This window comes from Macrobrachium rosenbergii, chromosome 59 (assembly GCF_040412425.1).
Source record: "Macrobrachium rosenbergii isolate ZJJX-2024 chromosome 59, ASM4041242v1, whole genome shotgun sequence".
NCBI lineage: Eukaryota > Metazoa > Arthropoda > Malacostraca > Decapoda > Palaemonidae > Macrobrachium > Macrobrachium rosenbergii.
This window is the reverse complement of record NC_089799.1, coordinates 36022114-36030426: the sequence shown is the minus strand read 5'-3', so window position 1 is coordinate 36030426 and position 8313 is coordinate 36022114. Positions and strand designations below refer to the sequence as shown.

Here is an 8313-nt window from a genome sequence, read left to right as displayed (position 1 = left end):
GCATAACAGCACAATATTTTATAAAAGAGTAACTATTGAAATATCATGGCAACAGTTATTAAACTATTTACTTGCTAAATACTATGTCGGAGATTAAGCCCACTTACAGAAAATTAATTTCACACTTTTAAACCCTAGAGAAGCTGATGATTATATTAGGCTTGGTTAAATTCTTTTTTACCCTTCTTGGATAATAAGGTTGTGATCTTTAGACAGTTTCTTTGTCTTCATAGACAGCCAAACTTTGCCTGAATCAAGGTAATAAAAGTTGGTAATTCATTTGCATTATTCAAGGGTTTGCACCACTGACACCCAACTGCACTTATCTTAGTTGTACACGTGTACTTCAAACACACTGTACTTCCTGCCATCGATAACGCACCAGATTAAACATGTCACCTGTGCTTGAAATAACTTTACCATGAAAACCGAGAATGCAGGTAAACATTTTTTTTTTTTTAATTGTCTAACCAGAGAAGACATAAGCTAGCGGTTCCACAGAAGATCGATCGTACAGGGTATGCGCTAACAAACCTTCCACTCAGATGGGGAACGGGTATGAAAATGAGGGGAATGGGTGAGAAAAGATAAACATGTCGAAAAGAAAAGAGAGAGAGAGAGAGAGAGAGAGAGAGAGAGAGAGAGAGAGAGAGAGAGAGAGAGAGAGAGAGAGAGAGTTCGGGTGGGATTTGATGAGGAAGGTCACTTAGAACTAACTTTTCGACAAAGCTTTGAAGCATTTCTGACTGTCAACCATACATGAAAAATTGGAGTTTTTTTTTTTTTTTACATCATTTTGCCCCTCCCTACCTATCCCCTGAGTTTGGCGATGGGAGAAGTGAGTTGTCATTGGTCTATTTGGAGAAGCTTTTGTCAGCTGATGATTGTAAAGAGAGAGAGAGAGAGAGAGAGAGAGAGAGAGAGAGAGAGAGAGAGAGAGAGAGAGAGAGAGAAACATAAAATATGCCCTCACTATAGAACATCTCAATCCGGTATTTTCTAGTAGATTCTGTAGCACATGAATAACACTTATTTCAGATGGTAAGTCATGCAACTATATATTTTTTAATAAATAAAGCAGGCAAAGGTGTTTCATCTTAAGGAGTGGAAATTTACAAGGCATAGGCTAATGAGGTATCATAAAAATGAGGTCATCTCAGTCCAAAACAAGACTCAGTACCTTATATGACACTGCAGGCTTTCATATCCTAATGTCCTTAAATGGATCAAGTTCGCTAACGTTTTGTAGGGACGGCAAGCACGTCCTTATCAAAGCAGAAATTTTTTTGGATCTGTACTGTGCAGGAGGGTCAAGATAATATTGCTTTTTTATGACTTTCATATTCTCTGTGAATGCTCTTAGTTTGCTGTGAATACAGAAACGTCCTTACTTTCATATTCGGGGGATTCAGTGTCAGTTTCATTATTCGGTGACACAGCTTTTTGCTATTGAAAAGTTCTTGATGTCAGTTTTGCATTTGTGAAATGGTTATGAGATCTCATTATTTTACTATCAGTATTAGCGAAAAACTATCAAAGTGCCTATATATAATTCTTGAAGTCCAATTGTTTTTTGAATTTCGAATTTTCATAAAAATCAGTTCTTAAGCGTACGAAAATCTGACTCGTTTTAAATTCATACTCTTGGTTTATAATTTATATGTAGCCACTCGGTAAAAATTACGATACGAATAAAAGAGAATATTACGTTAATAATGTTTACTGGTGCGGTTTATTCAGATACACATCATTGCAACACTGCCACAAAAGATTACTGGCTCAAGTCAGTACCAGATCCAGATAAACGAGAGAATTTGATGATAGGGTTATTAGTACATGCCTAGTAAAGCAAAATAACAAATCTTTTGATATCCAAAAGATATCAAGAATAACTGGTTACAGTAAGAGCAAATCCCGGTTGAAGTACTATGCACACCACAATACACGCATACCCGATCAATAATATGAACTTCAGCACCACTGGGTATAGCTAGCAACTATTTAAGTGGCCACTTTACAAGTAAGTAGCATAAATATATTTCAGCACTGGTGTAACATGCGGTATATCTAAAGAATTTTAAGGTCGTATCGATAAACGAGAGAGATTGATGACAGGGTTATCCAAACATTAGATACATAAGTGTACAAATGAAAGCGTTCCAATAAAATATTGCCATACAAACAAACAATGCTGATATCAGTTTATTAAGATAGAGAAATGCTTTGAAATAAAAAAAATTAAATATGACAGCTTATCAACCATAAATGACTAATCTAACAAATGGTTACACCCGATTCACCATCATGTTTTCCACAGATACTGTCGCCGGGAAACCCCAGGGGCATTTGAAGGTGACGGTCCGTGCTGGTGCGGTATAGTGTGAATGCTACAATGTACATCCCACGGAAGAATATTTTGCCGGTCCGCTAAGGTACGGTTACGTGCAGGCGCATTTACGTATAGTGTGAATAGACCCTTAGCCTTATTGCCTATGCATGCTGCCACTGGCCGCAAATCTACATTAGGGCGGAACCACATATTATTGACATGATACATACTTATGGGATTATGCTTTCAGTGAGAATTTAATGCTTTTAGTCACGTGAATTAGGAGTTAACTGCTGGTTGGTCAACGCATTAGTTCTCACCAAGGGTTGATGGACCTGGATGTCAAGGGGCCTTTTATTTTGATACCTAGAGAGTTTGGACTAAACAGCTGTCATCTATATTTTCATAATATTCGTTTTCTGTGCTGAAGGTTTATCCAAGTTGTTAGATAAAGCAAATACGAAGCTATATTAGGTCGTTTCTTCTGATGATAAATGTTTAAACTTTCATTTTTTTAATTATTTATTCAACTTAAAAAGTTGTCACATGTAAACGTTTAGAATTTTGTTTAAAAAGAGAACCGATGATGACTGAAGTGTAAAAGTGTAGCACTTTTAGGAAAGAAATAAAACGAAACTGCAAAACTTTAAAATGAATTTATGAGATCTCAGACGGATCAGTGCAATAAGTGCAATAACTATATTTCAAATTCGTTTGTTCTTTCAAAAGCAAAATATATACAGATGTGACACCTTTCGACATATGATTGTTGTATAGAAATTCGCTAGGATGGAAAGTACCATTTCGGTTTCCGTACCCTAAAAAGCAGAATCTGGAACTAGAAGATTTATGTTTTATAACTGACCGGGACACGTGTGACAGAGGCACGTGGGGTTCAAAAAACGACTTTGCAGAGGAAACTGCATGGGAATTAGTGGAAGTACCAAAAGGTACGTCAAGATATTTTTACAGGTACTACAAAAAAACTTGTTGCTTTAAAATAATAACTCTAACATCTGAAATGCCTTTGAACAATAAATAGAACCGAGAAATAAGTGGATGAAAGTATACGGGAAAATTCGTATAAAAACAGTTGTAGAGTATATATGGAGTAAAAATACATTTTTTTCATACGATTGAAACATCAAAGCGCTCTATACTTACGTTGATTAAAAACATGCGGAAGTCTGATCCTACAGCCTTTGAGATGAAGAGGTTTTTAAAAGTGATCCACAATAAAACTAAGATGCGTTCGTCTATGAAAAAGGGAAATATATCTATGATAAATATATATATATATATATATATATATATATATATATATATATATATATATATATGTGTGTGTGTGTGTGTGTGTGTGTATGTATAAAGATAGTGATATCAAATACCATATAAAAATATATTCAGAATAATATATGGGGAGCAAGGCAATTTCTTATGATTTTAGAATCATATTGTGATAAAAAACTTGAGTACTATGACGTGCGTAAATATCGACGATTAAAATTTTGAATGTTAAAATTCCATCTTTCGAAGCCTGCTTCTTCATCTGCGGTTCCTACGATCCCTCTTATCTTTCCATTCCACTTCTTGTACTCCATAAATCTCAGGCTCAGCGTATTCAACTTCTGAATCCCATCCTTCCATCAGCGCCTCTGCGGCAAGAGGGTGCTCTCTCCGGAATTTGTCGAAATCGAGACGTTCAAGGGCTTTTCTTTGTTGCTCTTCATATAGGGCTGCAAATCTGTCGTACTGCGAAAATGCCAAACAAAGTAATAAGGAAATTACTCTCTAAAAATAATATTATTGCAATAATCGAAAACTACAAAAAATAAATATATATTTTTTTCGAAAAGATTGTAAATGATAAAGCTACATGTTGAAAGTCGGGATGATCAAATCAGGTCAAAATGTTCTTTATAAAAATAAAAAAAACTCGCTGGCTACATTGAACGGTGTGTGTGTGTGTGTGTGTGTGTGTGTGTGTGTGTGTGTGTGTGTGTGTAGAGCACGCCCGAGGTAGGTGTAACGATACCAAAACATGCTGTTCTGTTAATGCATTTTGTATAGTCTACTGTTCAATACATAGAAAATGAAGAGGGGTTAGCCTATTTGTAAAAGACTTGGCAACGATGCCATAAACATTTTTAATTTCTTGGTAGTAAAATTCAAATTAAAAACAAGGTACACCGTGAATTCCAGCGCCACTCACAAAGGAAATAAAATATAGAGATAAATATTTGCGTGTGCTACTGATTCTCAAAAACAAATATTACTAGTATGCTACTCTTGTTAAACAGAGTCGAAAACAGTTATAGATAAATATCAACATTATTATGGGCAGTTTTAAAACTTGTTTATTTGTAAATATTTAACATGTAAAGATGAGGTAGTTAGGCTGGTTCAAGGCCCAAATCTTCCTAACAAGTTATAAAGTACACAGGTAATCTTTACAAATAAACAAGTTATACACAGGAATTTGGGTTTCTTTTCCATCTTCAGAAGAAAACTGAAAGAAGTTTTTGTTTGGTTCATTACGGGCAATATTTACTTATTCGTATTCAGGGTTATTTTACGAGGAATTAATAGCCGGCATCGGTAAAGTAGTGGCAATTGGAAAATGTTCTAATATGCCTAATTTAGTAGTAAAAGTACTGTTAATAGTCACACTGAAAGCTTCATCAAAAACAAACGGTGCGAAAGGAATGCAAACCAAATTAAAGGCCACAATAGTCACTTAACAGATTTTGATGGCTGTGAAAAGTTAAGCATACCTTAGTTTAACCAGACCACTGAGCTGATTAACAGCTCTCTTAGGGCTGGCCAGAAGGATTAGACTTATTTTACGTGGCTAAGAACCAATTGGTTACCGAGCAACCAGACAAAAAAATGGAACAATCTAAATTACAAGAACGACCGAAGGATAATTAGAAGATGCAATGACTTTTAGTAAGAAGTAAATGTTCAACCAAACTGAGGCATCAAGGCACAGAAAAGAGTGCATGAACATGAAAGTACAAGACTGCAGACCTAGGAAGTCGTGAGGAAAGCAGATAAGTAACTATGAAGGTAGTTTGGAAAACAAACCAACGACTCAAGTTGGAAAGGTCGCTTCGAGTAAGGGAGTCTCTCTAAGATCTACTAATCCGAGAGCTTGGGTAAAAGGCTCCCCGAGCAACATCTCACTAATGCCGCGCATTAACCTCCGAGAAGTTTATACATTTGGGAAATGACTTGTTGAGTGACTCTGTGAGCTGTTGTTATCGCTCTGGGAGTCGCTCGCCAAGTGGGGATTTACATCTAAAACCTGATTACCGAATTTTTTTTTTTGTTTTATTTATGCTTTTTTTGATGGAATGTAGTAAAAACCTAATAGGCTCTCAAGGACTTGCAAAGTAATTAAAAGTAGCAAGATACTTTACTGTGCTCGATAATATTCAAGGATTATCTAAGTTATTTTATGATTACCACGCAATAAAAAAATCTCTTTAATATTTTATGTAATGTACATGATAATCAAAATATAACCCAATGCCAAAACTTTAACCATTTTCGTCAAAGTCAAACATCGAAACTAAAAACTTACATTATTTTTGCAGAAATGTGAAGTTAAGAAGTTATCTCACGTAAACTACGTTAATTTACCATTCTGTTTTACAAAAACATTATTGGATGTCATTTCTAAATGCTGCTTCAATGCATATGGTTTAACTGGTTTAACTAATGTTTCAGAGCAGTATTTCACTTAAAAAAAAAAAAAAAACTGCAAACTTAGAAAAGAATATTGGCCATACAGTTTATTAATTCCTGCCTATTAAGTCAGATTCGAATGGGGTGCTTGACCTCTATTGCTTCATTCATTGTCTGTCCAATCTCAAATACTAATAGGCGAGTCCGTTTTATCTTGAAAGAAAAATAGTAAAAGTTCATGAACGTAATTCTATGCCTCGTTCGGAGAGATGATTAATAAAAATTTTATTTTGACGTGACAGCACATTACAGCTACTTTTAATGCTGCACTTTCCACCTGTGCATTTAAATAAGTTTTGAGAGAAATGGAGGCATTCAAATATCAGCGTGAATTCCGCCAGAGCACTGTCCAAATAATACTCTTAGATTTTAATTCACTGTGGGTAAAAATCAGATTGATTTTTTCAAGGTTAAGACCAAAGAAGAGGAAAACCTAACGCATGTAGAAAGTTAAGTATTGTATACCTTAGTTTGACCAGACCACTGAGCTGATTAACAGCTCTCCTAGGGCTGGCCCGAAGGATTAGACTTATTTTACATGGAAAAATAGAGCTAGGGAAGGAAGGGTATATCCGTTGAAGCGTTGTAAGATAGACAGAAATGGCAAGGCCGAGTAGCTTCTAACTTTAACTCTAAAAAGTTAATTGTTTTTACTTAGACACTCAACTATAGTTTTATTTTTATTTATTTACGAGACGTTTCGGTGTAAATTGCACCGAAGCGCCTATGGTTTGTTCGCTCCTACATCAATATACAATATAGTTACCTAGATAGAGAATCATACAAACAGTAAGAAGACGGTGGCCTTGAGACAGCCATCTCGTAGTAAGAAACCTGTTCGTTGTGAAAGATCGTCGGAAAGAGCTTTGGAGTTACTTAACTTGCACAAATATAAGAGATAAGGACTTACATCTGGAAAAGTTAGTAGTACAGGCATGTTGATCTGTTACCATTGTTGTTATAAATTGTCAAGAGACTAAAATAATCGGCATATGCTCTTCGTAATATTTTGTTCAGAGCAAGTAAAATTAGCTAGAATTCCTCTCAATGGATACAGAACACGACATTTTCTATTCTTGAGTTTCACCCAGGAAAATGATCTCGTGGAAAAATTCCAAGTGTCATTTTTCAGGACTTTGCAGGTTTTAAAGGAGCAGTATATAAGCAAGGAAAACGGAACATTAAAACAAGCCCTATCGATAAAGCCACAAATGCCCTAAATTTATAAAGTAAACGAGAAAGAGGTCCTTACGTGCGTGTTAATCCTCAGCCACATATAGTAGAGAAATCCAATGAAGAAAATATAAAGTATTCTGTATTTTAACGACGTGACTTCATCTTCGTTTGCACTTTCCTCCTCCTTCTTCGAAAAGTCGTTTTTATCCAAGCCACCCTGTTCTCCGTTCATCGTACAGGGATTATAGCGAAAATGCCGAGGCTGTAATAGACATGTACTTCCTTTAGAACAAACTATTCAAATAGGAAGAAAAATGATCATGACACGTTCCTGATTTGGGTTAAAAGATCAAAATTGGTATAACGTAGTAAGTTTTCTTGAAGAAAAACGAACTGATATGGGATAAGTTGCAAATCTAAAGGTCATTATTAACAAAAGGCTTAGCGTCAGTCACGGACTATTCTATTTTTTCAAACTCGTGCTCTTAAGGGGCCGAATTTCGAGGAATTATCGATTTTTAGTTTTTTACAGTTTTGGACTGGTATATGTCTAAATAAACATGTCCTGAAATATTATTGCTAAAAAAAATTTTAAGTGTTTTTTTTTTATTTATTCACCGCATTTCGGTATTTGTGCGGCATTGAGCGAAATTTTTTCGCAAACATTCTGTATGACTTTTTAGGTGGAAGTGAGAAATGTACTTTAATTTCCTACTAAAATACACATTATCTTCATCAAAAACTGGCTCTCTCTCTCTCAAAAAAATATAATATCTAAGTAAATATGTATCTATGTATCTCGATATCGCCCTGTTAGTGACACTGTGCGACAAATTGTCGTACAATGTCTGTATGACTTGCCAATTCAGAACAGTAGAAAGCGAGAAATTTACTTCAGTATCCTACTAAAACTACCCATTTTCTACGATAAGAGCTTGTTCGTTCTCTAGAAAAATATAAAAAAAAAATATAAAAGAAGTCAATATACATCTATGTATCTCGGTATTTTTGACTCGTTATTAAAGGTGTACTATACTAAATAGTGTACATATAAT

At 35.1% G+C, this 8313-nt stretch overlaps 1 long non-coding RNA gene across 1 annotated transcript in view; it reads right to left on the bottom strand.

Annotated features, from left to right (window-relative positions):
• Positions 1-3640: 3640 nt before the first annotated feature.
• Positions 3641-8313, bottom strand: part of LOC136837749 (uncharacterized) — a 12807-nt gene continuing 8134 nt past the window's right edge. Inside the window, exons 2-3 of the long non-coding RNA XR_010852752.1 lie at positions 7335-7520; positions 3641-4084 (exon numbers count right to left, since the gene is read on the bottom strand). This is a non-coding gene — a long non-coding RNA (uncharacterized lncRNA). The remainder of the gene's footprint in view (positions 4085-7334; positions 7521-8313) is intronic.